Consider the following 21,205-nt stretch of genomic DNA (forward strand, 5'->3'; position numbering starts at 1 on the left):
CACGAGTACGCAGAATCAGTGTAGCTAACACCAAAGGAATACGGGGGGCGGAACGAGGCATCAGATTGCAGTTCAGTAATGTAAAGGGAAAAAAAAGAGCTTGCAGCAACACGGATAAAGTTATGCGTAATATAAGGGAGGCATGGAAGAGAAACGTCCAGTCAGTGCACAGTGATCGGAACTACAACGGACGGATGAGTAAAGTACAGAAGAGACTTTAGTAACTTACAAAATGCGGGCAGTACGCTTAAAACAGAGGGGTGGGAGAAATCAGAGAAAGAAAAGAGTAGAGAAACATCTGTTGGCGGGAATAAATTATACGGCCGAAAAGGCTATGTCGAGAAAGCAGTTTTAGGTGTAGAGTGAAGCAAATACTATATCAGGAGGGCGCGTGTAATGTACAAAGGTTGGCTAATAGGTTATTATGATGAGAACGCGATACAAGGCAAGATGCCCCCAAAAATAATACGGCAACGTGAACGATGGGCAGAACGAAGAGAAAATCACAACGTGAAGCAGGCGAAACTAAATCATAATGGTCAGGGTACAAAGGTAACTGGTGGAAATGAAACGGGGGTAATGTGTTGGAACGCAACTGCGAGATGCGAAACATGGTGATAAAAAAGAAACCGATTGAGACAGAGGTACAGCTGTGGTGGGGGCAGGGCGGGAGTGCATTCCTTTGAAGTCTGATGGGGTGGGAGCGGGGGAGCGGCAGCCTTTGAAGTCTGATGGGAGGCTCAGACAAATGGTGGAATGGTGGTGTGCGAGTGGCTTCCTTTCATGTCTGATGGTGGGGGCGGGGGAGCAAATGGCAAGCGCACACACAGCGCACATGCACTGTCCATAATCCGCATTCCAAAGCCCTCTTGGTAAGCTTTCCTGGAGCACCTCTATATCTCTTGCATAGCGATTTCTTACGCAAAAGCTAGGCGAGACCTAAAAATGTCTCACGTTGGAATCCAATTGACACATAGGACCTCATTTAGTATACTGGGGGTGGGGCATCTGAAATATTTTTAGGGTGATATACCAGGGACGGTAAGTAGACATAATATCGAAATTTAAATATCGATGTGACAGAATATCGATGTTTTAATATCGATGGTAATATATATCGAACTATTTAATATCGATTACAAAAATATTGCAGATCGTAACGATCCAGGAGACACATTTAAATAAACAAGAGATTACAGACATACTAAAAAAAATTGAAATGGGTTGATAAATTCATAAGCACAGACCACAGCGCCAACATTCGTGGATTAGCCATCATCTTTAAAAAGGGAGCTAGGGCTCAGATTGTGGATTGGAAGACAGATCCGAGTGGTAGATGGCTGATAGCTAATGTTCAGCTTGATCTAAGGTGATTCACCCTAGTGAGCTACTATGGTCCTAACCAGGATGATCCCTCCTACTTAAATATATTACAGAATCACTTGATCACCATTACAGATCCAATAATATGGATGGGAGATTTAAATTTAGTGTTGGATCCAAAATTAGATAAATCCCCTAGTTCTAGGGCTGTAGTTCATAATAAAACGAGAGATACACTTGTGTGTAGTATGTCCAATTTGGGATTAGAAGATTTATGGAGACAAAGAGCCGGGAAAACCTTGGGTGTCTCCTTTCACAATCACAAATATAAGCATAAATCGCGTATTGATTATGCCCTATTCAGCTTCTCCTTAAAAGACTCTATAAAGAACTTAGTATATCTACCTCAGCATATGTCAGACTACTCAGCCATCCTCTTCTCGTTAATGCTAGATCAGGAACCCACTTATGCTTCATGGTCTTTTGACCGTACCATCTTATTAGAGGAAGAGGAAAGAGAACACCTCAAATCTGAAACCGCCTCTTTTCTAGAGTGGAACATAGACTCTGCCTCCCTGGTTAGTGTGTGGGAGAAATGGAAAGCATATATAAGGGGCTGTATTACTAACAGGGCTTCCTACAGAAAAAAGAAATACAGAGAGGAGTTATTAATAATAGAGCAAGATCTGGCCCGATTGGAGTCGGTAGATTAAGCGTCCTCTGTAAACCTAGAAAAGAAGATGGAGCTAAAAGACAAATTAGAAACATTAATGCAGGAGAGACTGAATAAACGATGGCAGGCCAGTAAACTTTCCCATTTTGAATATGGTGAATCGGCAGGGAAGTTGCTAGCTTGGAAAATAAAAGCAGACCAGACTAGAAATCATATAAAAGAAGTGAGGGTAGATGGAGAAATGGACAACAGGAAGACTGATCTCGAAATTGGTGAAGCCTTCAGTGCTTTTTTTCAAAACATATACACAGATGAGATTAATGTTAACACCGAGGAAAGAACTGAATGGCTGGAAAAGGTGAACCTTCCAAAGTTAAACGGGCTTCAGAGTGAAAATCTGGATAAAGAGATAACTGAGGCGGAAGTTGAAAGTGTCATTAAACAACTAAAACAGGGAAAGGCTGCAGGACCGGATGGCATTCCGGGTGAACTATACCGAGTGCTTAATTCTAATCTCACCCCGGTTCTAACGAATCTATTTAATAACATACTAATAAGAGGCGAGACACCACCTAGCTCCTGTGGAGAAGCAAATATCGCTTTAATCTTAAAAGCAGGTAAGGACCCAGCAGATTGCGGATCATATCGTCCAATCTCGCTTCTCAACAATGACTATAAGATCTTTTCGTCAATTTTGGCTGCACGTTTGGGAAGTGAGATTGGAACAATCATCCATCAAGATCAAAAGGGATTTATTAGAGGCCGACAACTGGCCGACTTAACGTACGATCTAGTCGGAGCTATAGATATTGCCTCAACCTTTGCTCTACCCCTCGCAATTATGACACTCGATGCAACAAAAGCATTCGATAGGGTAAACTGGTCCTATCTAAATGCAGTCATGGAAAAGTTTCAATTTGGCCCTAAATTCTGTAGAGCGGTAGGCTTATTATATAAAAACCCAAGAGCTAGTCTGTTAATTAATGGTACACACACAAATCCCTTTGAAATTAGAGGGACAAGACAGGGGTGTCCTCTTTCCCCCCTCCTATTTAATATATATGTGGAACCATTTGTTCAGTCTATAAGAGAGGATACCAATATTCCGCATTTTTCTTTCTCTAGATGGGAGAAGAAAGTCGGATTATACGCCGACGACATTCTCATTTATACAACGGACCCGGCCCAGGCATTTCCTACAGTCATCAAAAGGGCGGAGGAATTTGGGAAACACTCAGGCTATGAAATAAACGCCGGAAAAACAAAAATAATAATGGCTTGGAATATTACAAATCTTCAGCTTCTGGTGAAACCCTCAATGCGCTACCTGGGGATAAAAATCACCAAAGACTTAAACCTCTTGGCCCAGACTAATCTTGATCTGATTTCTCGCGAATCCAAAGCATTGATGAAATCCTGGTCTTTTCTCCCTCTTACCATCTATGGGAGAATCAGCCTAGTAAAAATGACCATCCTCCCCAAATATACATTTATCTTTAACACCATTCCATTAATATTCGATACCAAACAACTCTCAAAATGTCAACAAAACATCAACTCATTTATTTGGTGCTATAAGTCAACTAGGCTGGCATGGAAGAAGTTAAGAAGGAGGAGGGAAAAGGGAGGACTCGCCTTGCCAGACCTGGAATACTATGCTTGGGCCCTTCATCTGACCCGCTCCAGGATGTTATTAAAGATCCCGCTAGACAATTCAAATGGCCATATGTTCAAAGCAATGCTACTGGGTTCTGATCTTCCATTGGATGGATTTCTATTTAAGTTTGGACACCAGAGATTATTCAAAAAGGTCAGGCTAAAGTCATTATATTGTCCCATAAAAGAATGGACTCAAATTAAATCTAAGGTTGGGATAGCATACCTTTCTAACTACGCACCGATCTGGGATTTACCAGGGTTCTCTCCACGATATACTGACACGGTTAAAACGGTCCTACTGGAAGCAGGAATAACACGATGGGGAGAGTTAGTGGCAGGAGGATCCTTTATGGAATGGGAAACTTTCTCAGACAGGGTAACCTCACCCCTATCCTGGTTTGTCTATATACAACTGTCCAGTTGGTTGCAAACTCAAATTAAGAAAAAGGTCAAAATTGGAGGATATAGTTCTCTAGAAAAAAACCTAGTTGGGAAACCCGATAGAGGTAAGGAGGTTGCGTTTTACTACTGGAACATCATGGAAGATGGGGAGGGCGAGTTTAACCTTCCGATAAAACTATGGGGAGGAGAGGGAGAACCCCAGGCAGAAGACAAATGGGCAGAATCCTTTACCCTTCTCTATAAAATCATAAAACCCGCGTGGTTGAGGCGCAATCAACTTTTCACATTACATTGGGCGTATTATTCCCCCAAAAAACTCTCGAAGTTCCAACCAGGGAAGTGCTGTAGCAAATGCCTTCTCCCAGCAGCCTCAGACCTACATATGTTTTGGGAATGTCCGAACATCACCACTTATTGGCAAGAAATCAAGACATCACTTGAATCAATTCTCAGAATCTCTATCCCATTCTCATGGTCTTTAATTATCTTTGGGCTAAATAATAACATCAAGGGATTAGAAAGAGAATTTCTATACTATGCTATTCTATTAGCAATAAGACAAATCTGCAAAAACTGGGTCAATATTAATTCACCGACTCATGCAGAGTGGTTGTCCTCACTCTATGCAACATCGAAAGTAGATTTAGTTAGAACGTGTAGCCCCCGTACTGTGAGATTTTGGAACTTCTTAATTGAGTGGAGACGGAACAGTAAAAAATAAATAAATAAATAAATAAATATTGTTTGTAGTATGTGTGTTTTAATATTGAAAGTAAAAATATCGAATGATAAAATATCGTTGTGTTAAAATATCGATAATGTGTAGTTTTTAGTGATAAGTGTATATTTATGTTTTTAATTTTTGTTTGTATTCTTTATTAGTAATTTTAATGTGTTAATAAATTTTAATAATTTTATGTTTGTTTAAAAATCATATATAAGTTTAGGAGCGGGAGGTTGGGTTTATAGGGGATAAGGGTGGGGAGTGTTTTAAAAATGTATATTTAAATATTTTTTTTTAATAAAAAACAATTCAAATTTTTGTAAAAAATCAATATTTTTTATTTATTATTTTACTAAATATTTTAGGAGCGGGATGTTGGGTTTATAGGAGATAAGGGTGGGGAGTGATTTAAAAATGTATATTTAAATTTTAAAATTATTAGAAAATTTATAAAAAATAAAATAATAATTAAAAAAATTTAATTAAAAAAAATATATGAATGAGTTGTAGTGTTTATAGTGGATAATGTTAGTTTTTTTTGTAATAGTTAATTTTTTAAGATAATGTTTAACATTTAAAAAAAAATCTAAAAATTGAAATTTGAGATTTTTTTTTACATTTAGGACCGAGTTGTCATGTATAAAGTGTATAATGGTTGTGTTTGTTTGTAAAAAGTACATACTATAGGATCAATTTTATTGATTTTAATTTATAAATACAAAAAAAAATGTATTTTAAATTTTTTAATTTAGGATTGAGTTGTAGTGTTTATAGTGGTTAAGGGTTGTGTTTGTAATGAAAAAGACTATATTATAGCAAAAAATGTCGATGTTTTTTAAATTAAAAAAAATTGAAAAATAATTAAAAATTTAGAAATAAAAATTGTTTTTAAAAAAAAGGAATATTTTATTTTAGTATATTATTTAATTTTATTTTATCATTTGGATTTTGTTTTCTTATTAATCTTTTATTTTTGTCCAGCACTTACCCCAAATTATTGTGGAATGGTGTGGGAATAGTAAATTATATTTAATTAGTGTCCAGCACCTACCTCAAAATAATGTAGACTGGAGTGGGAATAGTAAATTATATGTAATTAGTGTCCAGCACCTACCCCAAATTGATGTAGATTGGAGTGGGAATACTAAATTATATTTATTAGTGTCCAGCACCTACCCCAAATGAATGTAGACTGGAGTGGGAATAGTAAATTATATGTAATTAGTGTCCAGCACCTACCTCAATTTAATGTAGACTGGAGTGGGTATAGTAAATTATATTTAATTAGTGTCCAGCACGTACCCCAAATTAATGTAGACTGGAGTGGGAATAGTAAATTATATGTAATTAGTGTCCAGCACCTACCTTAAATTAATGTAGATTGGAGTGGGAATAGTAAATTATATTTAATTAGTGTCCAACACCTACCCCAAATTAATGTAGACTGTAGTGGGAATAGTAAATTATATGTAATTAGTGTCCAGGACCTACCTCAATTTAATGTAGACTGGAGTGGGAATAGTAAATTATATTTAATTAGTGTCCAGCACCTACCCCAAATTAATGTAGACTGGAGTGGGAATAGTAAATTATATGTAATTAGTGTCCAGCACATACCCCAAATTAATGTAGACTGTAGTGGGAATAGTAAATTATATTTAATTAGTGTCCAGCACATACCCCAAATTAATGTAGATTGGAGTGGGAATAGTAAATTATATTTAATTAGTGTCCAGCACCTACCCCAAATTAATGTAGACTGGAGTGGGAATAGTAAATTATATGTCATTAGTGTTCAGCACCTACCCCAAATGTATGTAGATTGGAGTGGGAATAGTAAATTATATTTAATTAGTGTCCAGGACCTACCACAAATTTATGTAGATTGGAGTGGGAATAGTAAATTACATTTAATTAGTGCCCAGCACCTACCCCAAATTAATGTAGACTGGAGTGGGAATAGTAAATTATATTTAATTAGTGTCCAGCACCTACCCCAAATTAATGTAGATTGGAGTGGGAATAGTAAATTAATTTAATTAGTGTCCAGCACCTACCCCAAATTAATGTAGACTGGAGTGGGAATAGTAAATTACATTTAATTAGTGCCCAGCACCTACCCCAAATTAATGTAGACTGGAGTGGGAGTAGTAAATTATATGTCATTAGTGTCCAGCACCTACCCCAAATGTATGTAGATTGGAGTGGGAATAGTAAATTATATTTAATTAGTGTCCAGCACCTACCACAAATTTATGTAGATTGGAGTGGGAATAGTAAATTATATTTAATTAGTGTCCTGGACCTACCCCAAATTAATGTAGACTGGAGTGGGAATAGTAAATTATATTTAATTAGTGTCCAGCACCTACCTCAAATTAATGTAGACTGGAGTGGGAATAGTAAATTATATTTAATTAGTGTCCAGCACCAACCACAAATTAATGTAGATTGGAGTGGGAATAGTAAATTATATTTAATTAGTGTCCAGCACCTACCCCAAATGAATGTAGACTGGAGTGGGAATAGTAAATTATATTTAATTAGTGTCCAGCACCTACCCCAAATTAAAGAAGATTGGAGTGGGAATAGTAAATTATATTTAATTAGTGTTCAGCACCTACCCCAAATTAATGTAGACTGGAGTGGGAATAGTAAATTATATTTAATTAGTGTCCAGCACCTACCCCAAATGAATGTAGATTGGAGTGGGAATAGTTAAATTTATTTAATTAGTTTCCAGCACCTACCCCAAATTTTAGGTAGACTGGAGTGGGAATAGTACATTATATTTCATTACTGTCCAGCACTTACCTCAAATGAATGTAGAATGGAGTTGGAATAGTCCATTATTTATGAGAATAAATAAATGTCATACTAATTTTGTATAGTAGGATTTTTTTATTTTTTATTAACATGACAAAAAATAAACAAAAAACATAAGTATTATATTTTTATTTGATACAAATATATTTAGTCATATATTTGTTATAATATTTTATGGTTAATTTTCAATTTTACATTTGTATTGAAATAGTACATTTTATTGAAAAAACATATTTTATGTACATGCAAGTATGGTTTGAAATTTAAAAATAAAAAATACATATTTTCACAAATTATATACAATTTTTATATTGTCATACCTGTTGGTTGTACATAATATTTTCCAAATAATATTAATATAAAATATCAATATTAATTTTTTAAACAATATATTTAAATCAAAAAAATATTTTAACACAGCTTTATTTATATACATTTTGAAAAACATGTTTAAAGATTTTTGTACAAATGTTCCTGTTTTTAATAATTATAATAATAAATATGTATTTTATATTTATTTTTATAATTTGACAAAATATGTAGATATTTTTAAGTTTTGTAATACAAGTAAAAAAAATCAATTTTTTTTTACATAGTATTCATTTTTATTCTGTAAAGGAATATTTTTAAACATTAAATATTATCTCTTTATGTTAATCTTTTTATTTAGTTTTGGGTCATTTATTTTGTAACCGCTTTAGGTTGTTTTGTGTCATTTGGATGAAGAGTAGCTCGCGGTTGGGAGACACTTCACGTCGCTGAAGGTAAGGTTTGTTTTATATGTTTAAGTGTGTTTTAAATTAATTTTGATAGTAGTTTGGTACTATTTAGTATGGTTAGAAGTAAGTTAGTTGTATTAGGCGTTTCGATATGTTGTATTTACGTATGGTGGATGTACGTAATTTTTAGCGTTGTACAGGCTTGTTTGTAGAGTTAGTGTTTCGATGTTTAAAGTTTATTAAGTGAAATCTAATGTTAGTATTACTGTTAGTAGGAGTTTATGTGTTGTTTTGTGTGGGTGGGAATGTATGTTTTATGTATTTTTGTTGCAGCAGTTCGTGATGTCGTAAGGAGTGGTTTTTTTTTAAAGAAGTGTTTGTTAGTTTTATTAACTAATGGATTTTTAACACTTCTTTAAATTTTTCGGTTTTCCTGGAGCGTTTGTTCTATTTTTTATCATTTTTCGGGATTTTAATGGTTTTTCGAATTACCTTCGTGGAATGGACTATTCAGTTTTGGAACAGTTGGATTTTTTCATTTTTGTTTGGGTACAATTTTTCTAAACTGGATTGTTTTGGTGTAAAAGGACTCTACAGCCTTTGGGATATGCTTGGTAATGTTTTACATTTTATTTATTGTGGGTGGGTAATGTTATTATGATTATTGTTATGTTTTATTTATTTCAAATATTATTAATGTGTGTATATATATTTAAAAAAATATAATATATATTGCACACATTAATTATTTTTGAGATACAATATATGATTGTGATTTACATTGTATTGTTTGTATTTTTTTTAGTACTGCTTTGTTGGTTAGAGTAATTTGGAGTAGTGTTTTGGCTATTATGTTGAGGTATTCTATGCCTTTTGTGCTAGGGTACAGCTTTACTTGTTGTTCTAGGTATTTGTGCATTTGTTTGGTTTGTTTAGATGTTTTTGGACTTAGTTCAGTAATGGATTGTTCCATTCTGAACTCTTGATACATTTTCTCTTTTTTGGAGGCATTTAATATTTTTTTCTAAAGTTGGTTTAGTTCTGCCTGTTGATTGGAGGAAGGCATTGTGCTAGCCTTCAACAGCGTTGTTTGTTTTAGATTCCTCATTTAAGGTGCTTCAGTATACGTTCCACCAGGGTATTAAAGAATTTTGGATTTCTTCTGTGGCCAGATCTTTGGAGCCTAACTACCCATGTGTCCTCAAAGTAGTCTAAAAGTGCACTTAATTTTGCTTCATTTTATTTGTAAAATGTGCTATCAATTAAAATGCTGTAGTGTTCGGCCACATCTGTTTCTGGAACGTAAGCCAGTGCTGTTAGTTTTTTTATTTGATATGCAAAAGATGAATTGGTTGCATATTCTATGCTTAGGGTTGTTTTTTGTAAATGTCTCCATAGACACTGATTAAAGTGAAAATAGCAGCCTTGTATACAGGTATGGGGGTGTATTTTTTAAATACTTGAAAGCATTGCTTGTTCAAAATCAAGTATTATTTTTTCTGGGGAATAGTCATTAGTTTTTTGTTTGATAATGTTTAATAATTCAATATATGTTGAATTAGTTTTATTTGGTAGCAGAGCATAAAGTAGAGGTATATTGCAGTTTTGATATAGGCCATGTATCGTGTATAATTGGTAAAAAGGTTTGGGACAGATGTGTCCCATCCATCATCCAATATTGGCTTTGTTGGAGTTTTATGAGGTTAATAGCTGTGCCAAAAATTATTAGTCTTTTTTCATTGTTTTCGTTGTCGTAAATGACAAAAGGTCGTTTGTTTAAAGTTATAGTTTGGTCAGGATTTAAATTTATATCGCTATATGTTCTAGGAGGTGGAGTGGTAGTGGTAGTTGTTCTTTTGGAACGTGATATTGTTCTTGGCATTTGGGTAGTGGCTGTTTTAGGTATTTGGGGTATCTGTTCTTTTAAGATTACGCTTGTTGGTTTTTGGGAACCTGTACTTGCTTCTTTAATGTTTTCTAATGCTGTTCTAACTTCTATTTCGGTTATGTTTGGTGGGTGGTTGTGTTCCCTGGTATAAAGGACTGTTGCTTCCCTAGTTGTTGCCCTTCCATAACATTTGTTGGAGTAATATTTGCAACATTTCCAATTAACTTTCCTCCCAAATTGTTTCTCTTGGGTATAAGTGTAACCAATGTAGCAGAGTAATAGTTTTCCTTTCTGGCTGGTAACAAATTCAGCTCCTTCTGTCATTTTGTTGTTTGTTAGTCTATAAGAAATATATGTTATAGTTATTTAAAATAAAGATGTATGTATAATAACTTTAAATTATTAACATTTCTGTTGTGCATGCTTACCTTTTTGGAAATTCAGTCTTTTATTTTGATGTTGTTTACTGTTTAGTTGTGGTGTGTATTTTCTGTGTTTTCTTTACCTGAAAAAGAAATGCATTTATTTTTGTTAATTGTTCTGATATATTTTCTAGGTTACAGTTACAGTTTTTGCTATAAGTTTTAGCTTAGACTTATTTTATGTTTTAACAAAAGTATTTGGACATAGTTACTATGTTAGTTGTTTCTTGGTTTTCTGAGTTCTGTTTTATGTTCTTTGTTAGTAGAGTATTCTGTAGTGGTGCTAGAAAATAAAAAGTAGATATGCATTAGTAATTTGATCATGTTTGTTATTTTTTACAATTTAGCAGTTAGTTGTATTTACTTCATTTTATTCACTTACTTTTTATTCACTGATTTTTAGGTTGGGTTTTGATGTTCTTGTAGGTGTAGTCGAATGTATCCAATGTTTAGTTGTTCCCTTTATTTTCTGTATTTTGTTTATCTGTAAAAATAATGCATTTATTTGTGTTAATTGTTTTGATATAATGTTTTAGGTTGCAGTTACATTTTATGCTATACGTTTTAGTTTAAACTTATTTTATGTTGTTATAAAAAGCTTTGGACATACTTACTTTGTTAGTTGTATCTTGGTTTTCTGAGTTCTCTTCTATGTTCTTTTTCTGTAGAGTATTCTGTAGTAGTAGGAGAAAATACCAAATGGATATGTTTTAGTTATTGGATCATGTTTTTTTATTTAACATTTTAGCAGTTAGCTTCATTTAGTTTATTTTAGTTACTTACTTTTAATCCTCTGAATTGTAGGTTGATTCTTGATGTTCTTGTAGGTATAGTCAAATTAATCCACAGTATTTTCTCCTGTCGTTTTTTTCCAGGTGGTTTGTGTTTAGTGTTTAATTGTTTATATAGTGGTTTGGAGTTAGTAATTAGTTTGCTATCGGTCAATTTATATTTGCAGTATTTTTATTGGTTACTTAGTACTTTTGAAAATATGTTTGGGTATTTATTTTACATATAAGGTAAATGTTAATTAATTGTTTGGTTAGATAATTTTATATAATGTATTTAAATAGTTTTAGTTAAATTTCTATTGAATTTAATATATTTAAATTGTGAAATGTAATTTTATTTATAGTTTGTTATGAGAGATGTGTATTTTTGTGTTAATTGTATTTTTAAATGTTCAAAAGTGTAATTGTATATTAATAATTATTTTCGATATTTCTAAATGAACGATATTATTGTTGTCGATAATGTTTCTCTCGATATTTTTTACTTAGTGTGTATATTATTTAGTAGTCGATATTTAAATATATCGATATGTATGTTGTCGATAATAGTGAGATCGATGTTTACGTAGGTCGATATTTCATATCCAATATTTTTGTATGTTTTTAGTTATGTATAGGATGTCGATATTATTGCTTCCGATATTTTTGTGTCGATATTTGTGTAGGGGGAGGTTGTGTCTATCAATATTATGTCAGTGATTCACCAGGGACCCTCTAATAACATTGAGCTTATTATCCAGTTTGAGCTACTTCAATCCCCTATGATGCTCAACAATGCAGAATATTTATATTAAACTATCAGAAATTGGGGGCATGCAGAAACAGCCCAATCCAAAGTGGCGTGGCATTTACCAGCCAACTAAATAGAACGAAATGAAAGCTTGAACAAACATTGCTAAACCCATTGCTTTTGCGCTTAGATCTAGATTTTTATTGTCTTGTATCAATATTTCAAGTGAAAATCACTGTCTAGTCGGCTGCTTCCTCCCATTGCAAGAAACACAAAGTAGATTAGTCAATGTTTACTGGACTACTACATAATTTTAAAATAAGACATGCACATAGTGCTTGAAAGTATAGCTTTAATTGTGGGATATTTGTATTCACACACAAATTCTCCTTCACAACTGGCAGTCTCACTGGTGAAGTGGAATTCAAAGCACTGCACCAAGGATTTAATTAATTCCAGTGGGTGAAATCTGATCATTTTCCCCTTAAATCATTGTCGCCTCCTCTTCTTTTTCTTTGTATAAACTTCTATGACTAGTCAGTGACACTTTACTCCATAGAGTGAGAGTAATAGGAGGAGGCAGAAGGCACGAGAAGGGCAAAGAGATAAAGAAAGTGAGAGATTAGCAGTAGCAGGAGAAAGGCAGTAGAGAATCAATGATACAGAAATCTTAAAGAAGGAGTAGGAAAAGAACTGAAGGTAGAGAGATACGTAAAGTTTTACACCAAGGTTGTAAGTAAGAGAGTGCAAGAGATAGGGAGAAGGAAATATATAGCGAGGGGAAGGAGTATGGGATACCAAGGAGTAAGGTGGAGAGAGGAACGATAGAAGGTGAGGGGAGTTAGAGGGGAGTTAGAAAGAGAAGACAGAGAGATATAGAGCGAAAGATGACAATGTAAGAGGTAAAGAGAGGGAAGTAAAAGGTACAAACCATGGTGTAAGGGCCTCTCATGCTAATTATGACTGGGAGTCCATGTCTTTGTGTCATGTGTGTATTACTGCGTGTAGTATCATTGTGTGTCGCAAACATGAGATGCAGAACTTTATGTTTGAGATGGCTGTAAGTCTTTTGGGTCTTGGGCTGTTGAAATGGTGTGGTTCCCAACTGTATGTGGTTGTTTCATGGTTTATGTTGATATGTGGAATGGGAGTCCACATAGGGTGAAAAATATCAAGGGGGCATATTATCAAGGGGGGTTATCTCTTTAAAAGCCAAGAAAGCGGAGATAAAATTATCTCCCTATTACCTAGCTGTCGCTAACACCAGCTAGCGACAGCTAGTAGGAGATAGCGACCATCTTGGGCCCCACTTTGCATGTCAGTGATATTTATCACTAATGACATGCAAAGGGGGTGTGCCAAGATGTTAGCGACTGGAAACAGTCGCTAACATCGCTATCTCCTATTACCAACTTTTGGAGATATTCGTGCTAAGCGCGAATATCTCCAAAAGCTAACACCTGCCCTGAGCAGTTCTTAGCCATGTTATCCAATGGGAGGTGGATAACATGGCTAAGAGCATTAGCTCAGTAATGGATGAATATCGCTGACTTTTCAGTGATATTCATGCATTGCGGCCGATTTTTATCGCATTTGCGATAAACCTTGGTAATACCAAGGTTTATCTGCGATAAAAATCGCCGCAGCTCAGCGGTAAATTTTTGTCTCTAACCAAGCTATAGCGATAATTATCGATATTGCTTGGTAATATGCCCCAGGATTCCTTGAATGTCGCAGTTTTGCATTGTTCCTGATTGGATGATTGTGCGTGGTTGTTCTAATACTCTGTGTACATGAATTTGTGTTTCTTTATTGCTTTCTAAGAGCTAGGGCTCCATAGTATCCTGTCTTTCCACATTCCCTGACTGTGAGAGCTGCTGGAGTCTGGAATCGTGAGAGTGAATGACTTTGTAGTAGAATGTGTGCATGTGTGTGTGAGTGTAGGTGTGTGTGCGTGTGTGTGCATGTGCGCAAGCTGAGTGAAAGACTGGAAACAGTTACAGTTGGTGAGAGGATGGATGTAGCCCTGTCTGGATCTAAATGGATTGCTTTGTAAGGGCCTAAAATATGAATAAATGGACCCAATTCAAATCATAGTGAAGGATAAAAGAGTTTAGTAGTTTTTTTCAGAAAGGATGTTGTGGCACAGCAGCTATAATTACTACTACCCAGCAGTGGTTTATGGTAAACCAATATTAGTATGGTGTTTTGGGCGTTTTCCCTCAGGGAAACCCCAGTACCAGCTGTTGAGGTATTTCCTATTGGTACTGTCATTTTCTGAGAGCTGAACAGTACATATTCCATCAGGATTCTGTACAAGCCAACCAATTCTTTCACATTATACTTTGTAAGGATGTGCTGGACAGGATAGCTATTTGAAGCAATCAGTGCTGCAATATGTTTAGTAGATTTCTATCAGGTCTTTTATGTGGTTGTTTTTGGTTAATGAACATTGAATGAGTTACATCTAAAACAGAATTGAGTAGACAGTGTTTCTAAAAAATGCACATGTGCAAACTCTCTAAGGTCTTAGGTGATAATGCAGCTAGGGACCCAGTGTTGTCTTAAGAATTTTTGGGGCCCTCGGCAAGACACAGGGGCTCATTATGATCGCGGACGGACTTGAGTCCGTCCGCGACCAAAGAGGAGGAGGGAACCTCCGCATGGCCTGCGGAGTTCCCTCCTGTCCAATTAGGATGTGACCGCCAGGGTGGCTGCCGTTTCTGCATACAAATGCAGGGGGGTACCATAGGTACCCCCCATGTGCACCCCCCACCCCCCTTCACCCAGGAGGCCCGCAACGGGACCCCGCAGTGAAGTTCCACATGCTTTTCCACGGCGGAAAAGCCGCATTGGAAAAGCATATCTTTTACACCATCCTAATATGGCTGGCGGTGTCTGACAGACACGGCCAGCCATGTTACAGCTTTTCCGCCGCGGTTGTAAGTGAACCGCGGCGGAAAAGCGGCGGACTGAAACCATGACCCACCAGCCATCCTAATGTGGTGGTGGGCCTTTGGTGGGTCCGCAGAGGATTTTCCGCATCCTCCGGGCCGGCGGTGGCTTCCACTGGCCCGGAGGATGCGGAAAATCCTCCATCAAAATCAGCCCCATAGTTTGGAGTCTGCACGATGCCAGACAAATTTTCAGAAACGGGGTTCACAGAAAAACAATTCTAATGTGGTCTTCCAGATCATAAAAAATCTCTTAAGATGTCACTGGCAAAATCGAGAGAGACTTTGAGGCAGAGAGCAGAGAAGTTGAAATATGGAAATAGGCTGAGGCGAGCTAGATAAAGAGCAAGTTGTATTTCCCAGGGGGACCGCTGGAAGGCGGGCGCCCTGGGCAATTGTCCACTATGCCCATGCCTTAAAAGAGCTCTTTAGCAACCTTTTGATTTTAGAAAGCAAAGTGCAGGTGGAGGATGGTGTTTACTAACCTTAGAAAAGAGATTCAAGGCATCTCATGTTATACTGGTGCCCTGCTCCTAACATGAACCAAGGACTCAGGCTGAATCATCCTTGGATAAGTGTCCAGAGAGTGAGGCCCAGTCTCTTATTGAAAAGGCACAGGGACAAGAGTGTGTATCATGGCCATAAAAGGGAAAGTACCCAGCCCAAACGAAGGACAGGGGGATCTGCCAAAGGACCAGTTCAGAGAATCCTGCCTCAGACCACTTAGGAGATTGAAGAAAACCAGTGGCCGCACTCTATATCAGATATGAACAACAGGGGCAACCCTAAGACCTGAAACTGCGGCTAAATAACACTAGAATCCAAACAATGGTTCAAGTAAAACAATTTAACATGGAAATTGGTTTTATAGAGAAGTAAAGAAATAGAACTTAAGACTAATAGAAAATGTGGACTAAAAAAAGGAAGAGTGGTGTTAACAGTCCAACTTTTTGTTTGTTTACACAGTGTATTCTTTGTATTTCCTGCACTGTGTGTTTAACCCTATGAGCACTATCACTATTATGTAATTGAAATTTTGACTACTGACTTTGGATAATACTGCCTGTATATGGGTATGTTGTGCCTTCTTAGCCTGTTAACACCACTTTTCCTTTCTTCTTTTAGTGCACATTTTCTATTAGGCTAAGGTTCCATTTCTCTACTTCTCTCTAAAACTTATTTCCATTTTAAATTGTTTTACTTGAACCATTGTTTGGATTCTAGTCGCATTCTATATCAGGCGCATTTTCCTTCATTGTGCTGGGCGCACCTTTAGAAGGGTGTGCCCAGCACAATGAAGGAAAATACGCCATATCATAATGAATGCGCTGTCTTCAGGGCAGCCATGAATTTGCGCTGTCCTAGGGGTAGTGCATTCATGTGAAAAGCAAAGTGTCTGCTTTAACCCGTTTACCGTGGCGATAATTTCGCCGCAGTGCGGGGCGTTCTATTGTGTGGGTGGGGCCGACGGCAGCAAGGAAAGGGTTAAAACCGCTCCGTATTTTCACAGTGAGGCGGCAGCCCGCCTGCAAAGAGGGATACGAGATCCCCTTGCAGGTGGATGCAGTCTGTGACTGCACCCGCCTGCAAGGGGATGTACTGAATGCCTCCTGAAGGTAGCGCTGGCACTTTATGTGCACCAGTGCTGTCGGTATTACAGAAGGGACCGCACAAGCGTGTGCAGCCCCTTCTGTAACACCAAAGTGCCCAGGGGGCGCGCAAAGCTGCAGCAAACGCCCATTGTACCCCCAGAGCACTTTGTGTGATACAGCCCCAAGAGTCATCTGTGAAGAGGTGGTAGAGAGGGGTATCTTCTCCACAAAACCACATAAGTACTCAAAGCATTCCTATGCCTCCACTGTGGTAGCGCCCCATGATTATTCCCATCTCATCTGGGAATTTATCGGAAGAGATGAGGATGTCCCTGGAGCGAACGTGGCGTGAATGCTGGGGCCAGACAGTGGCCAATGCTAGGTTCCTTTAGGGTCCATATTACAATGCTACAACTCACACCAGGGCCGGCTCTAGGCATGTGCAAGCTGTGCACCTGCACAGGGCCACCAAACCCCAGGGGCCACCACGCCAATATATATCCTTAATATATTAATCCTCTGAGGATGGATACATATTTGCGTGGTGGCCCCTGGCAGGGATTTGGCGGCCTCCGGCTCTGTTCCACTTCTAAACTCCCTGACCCCCTCCCCTCTTTACTGGCCTGCGTGCTCCGCCCCGCCCGGACCCCCTCTTCCGGGCCCCCTACCTACGCTCCCTGCCCAGGGCCACCATGAGCCTAGAGCCGGCCTGCTCACACCTTAGAGCTGTCACTACAGGATGCTGATGTGCAAGAGCCTTCAAGGAGGCATTGCAGGCACATTATATCTCAACTATAGTTTGGTGTGGAGAAGGAATGTGGAAGGACATGGTGTCAACCAATAAACATTGTCACCCGTGGAGCTGAGAAGTATGCTGTCAATACCTTTAATAAAATATCCCTAAAAGCACATACACGTTTAAAAAGAACTGTCTGAAGAGGGGACCCAGCCATAAAGAATCTCTCCCCACAATTAGAGGCAGAAACAAAAAAGAAAAAAAGAATGGAAATTTAGTTTGTTTTTTATTTCTTGCTATCCTAGCAAGAATGAATTTAAAAAAGATTTTTTTTTGTCATTAGTTTGCTAAAGTGCTGATAAAGCTACACTGGAACAAGAGTGCTGAAAAGCCAGAGAAAGTTTTGAGATCATGAAAAGCCTGGTTGTTATTATATCTGGAGGAAATCTGCCCATCAGAGGAACATGTGGTCTTTAAAATACTTTACTTCAAATAGTACGCATGGGAACAATGCTGCTAAGAAAGCAAAGGTAACCGTAACACCTTCTGTGTTCAGTAGGACTTTTTGTGCATTTTATAAACTTGTGCATTATTAATAATGTGCAGAAAATCGATTTTCTCTTGAATTTATATGTATATACTGATACGGTTCTATTGCATTTGAAACAAATTTGCTTTGACTTGTTAAAGTGCCATTTCCTGGCTAGACCTCAGTTAGAGCTTGACACTATGGGGCACATGCATCAACCTATTTAGGAAGTGCAAACGGTGCGAATCGGTAAATTCGGCCGTTTGCACTTCCTAAATAAGTTTTTGGGATGCATCATGCATTTTTGTGAAAATCGCTATTTAAGCGATTTCCAAAAATGCGATTGCTTTTAAGGAATCGCAATTTTGCGATTCCTTAAAAGCAATGCATCATTGTTTTGAAATTTGCGAATTTCAAAATAGGGAGTGCAAATTACCACGAGGTTGAACCTCGTGGTAATTTGCGAAAATGTTTAAATATGCACAAAAATGCATTTTTTAAAGTGTAATGTTACAAACACACATGTCCTTAGGACATGTGTGTGTGAAACATGTACTTAAAAATACATTACAGGGGTGCAGTGGGGGGTCCTTTGGACCCCCCCTGCACCCATGTAATGCATGAACAAATTGCGATTCTGAAAAAGAAAATCGCAATTTGTTAAAGCCTTCCCATTGATCCCTATGGGCCTTTTGGCCCATAGGAATCAATGGGAATAGCGATTTTGCACTTTGGAAATCGCATAATATTTGCGATTCGGTAAAAATTGCGATTTTTACTGAATCACAAATATTTTAGGAAAATATACATGCATCCCATTTTGCGAATTCCAAATTGCGATTCCTTATTTTTCGCAATTTGGAATTCGCAAAAGGCCGGGATGATGCATGTGCCCCTATCTTTTTCAAAATGGATGCCTCCTCATGCATATTCACTGTTTATCATTACTTTAGCACAAAGTCAGGCAGAATCATGTTTGTTTACTTCTATTTACATTATTATTGCTATTCTTGAAAAAAGCTTTCAACATGGACACATTCATGTTGTAGTTTTCCCAAGCCCCTCTGCTAGCTCACTGTACTGCATTCATTCACAATAGCTTACTGTTGTTTTTGTAAATAGTCCTGCCTTTACTGGATGACATTAGCATACCTATACATATTCATGTAGTGGGATAGTGCTTAGACGCTATGGCTATATAACGTTTAATAGCACTGTGCTCTGATTTGCTGAAATTTTAATTCTTTTGCTCATACCATGATGATTCTGCAGAAATCAATGCTTTCCTATGCAAAAAACTGTATATAAATCCTCACATTTGGGGGTGAGGCAGATTCTCTAGGGCTCTGCTCAGGATGCTCTCTGATTTCCTTTTGATTTTGCTGCTCATTTGAGACTTAGAATATTTCAGATTTTGCTTTTTATTCTGTATTGCCCTAGCTCTGAGAGCCTCCATGGCACTGACTTTATTGTATCTGCTTTTACATTTTTCTGTATCGTATCTTTTAAGTTTTTTAAATAAATATTCTTAATTTCTTTTAAATGTTGCTCTAGAAGCCAATTATTGAATCTGTCCCTTATTCATTCACTATATATTAAATATGCTCTATTGTGCCATTTCCCTGGAACACACTGCCTCATGAAATTGACGTTTTCAGATTCAGCCACCTGTGGGCGCATTGTTGAGGCATAATTTTTGGGGTAAATAATTTAGAGGTTTCCCATGTCCACAGACGATATGGCAGGAAACTAGCACACTAGTTGATATTAGGGACTGTTATATGCTGACGTCGCAGATGGCAAATTTCTGTTGTCTAGAAGGCCAAATGTGGTTGAAGGTGCTTCCCGTTAGATGGGCCTCTTACCAGCTTTACGCATGGTTGGATGTGTCTGTGTACAGAAACAGAATATACCTCTTTTTCATGCATTATTTTTCCCCACAGGGAATTACAATGCGGTTGTTACAAAGACTGCATTGTAACCACGCATACCATTACCCCACAAGTCGTAACAATAACTTGCGGAGGGGTGGAGCTGGATGTTGGAATAATATAATTTACTATTCTAACTACAGTCTGCGCGGACAGTAGGGAAGGTTTTGGATTTTAAATCCAACACCTTCTGCCCCATCGCAAGTTGTTTTTCCTACTTGCGAGGCAATAGTATGCGTGGTTTCAACGCAAACAATCGCGTTGTAATTCCCTGCGGGGAAAACTCTTCATGGTAAACGTTGTTTACCACAAAAACACAATGTTGACAATTTCAGTTTTTCTTATTTTTTCGTTTCCAGTGAAATAAAAAAAATGGGCATGAAATAGAAATAAGCAAACATACATCCATTATTTCCAATTATTTTCTTAGTAAACCTTTTCCATTACCTACCCACTACCCTGTATTTATATTTTTACAAAATGGTTCTTTGTAATGCCGCAGGGTTCTAACAAATCGAGTCATTTGAAAGGAATATTGTGTCCCCTGGGGCAGGCATGAAGTGGGCACACAAAACATTTCTTCTAGTGCCAACAATGAAAACAGAAAAGGGCACGTTAAAAGCATAGAACAGGCTGCACTCCCTTTGTGAAGGGTGATGCTTGCTTTTTTTCCTTTGCTCAAAAAGTTGCAAAACGTTCAAAAGAGAGCTAACAAGCAAAAGAGCAAAACTAGCAAACACTGGAGCTAAAGTCCATTCTAAGCTTATCCCCATGTGGCTTTGGCATTCATTGGAGGTGAACTTTAAATGGCTCTGAAATAATAGATGCATGGCTAATAAATATTGAATTGTGGGGTTGCTGTGACTAGCAGAATATGTAAGCATGCTGGATCCTCTGGGGATTGATGGTTTTCCAGAGATCTCGACTGTTGGCTATCTTTAAGACATCTGCTCACTAAAGGGGTATTTACTACAAAGGTTGTGCTTTTTTAAACTGTTGTATCCTTTCTGTTCAGATCACTCACGTTTTTGCTCTAAAAGTCGATAGTTCAAAAGTATAACATATTTCTGCACTAATGTATATTGTGATTAATAACTTCACATCAACATTTCCCTGGGTAATATCACCTGGACGTTTATTTCGAGAACCAGAAGGTTTTCATCTCTACCACTTCATTTTGACATATTTCAAATGCTGGATTTTGGATACTTTTGGGTAATGCATCTGCGGTGGAAAAATCTGCAGGTCAAACAGATATGCATTTGAATTGTCATAAAAAGTAAGTGCTTTTTAACTGCAAACATGT

Source organism: Lissotriton vulgaris, chromosome 8 (assembly GCF_964263255.1).
Source record: "Lissotriton vulgaris chromosome 8, aLisVul1.2, whole genome shotgun sequence".
Lineage (NCBI taxonomy): Eukaryota > Metazoa > Chordata > Amphibia > Caudata > Salamandridae > Lissotriton > Lissotriton vulgaris.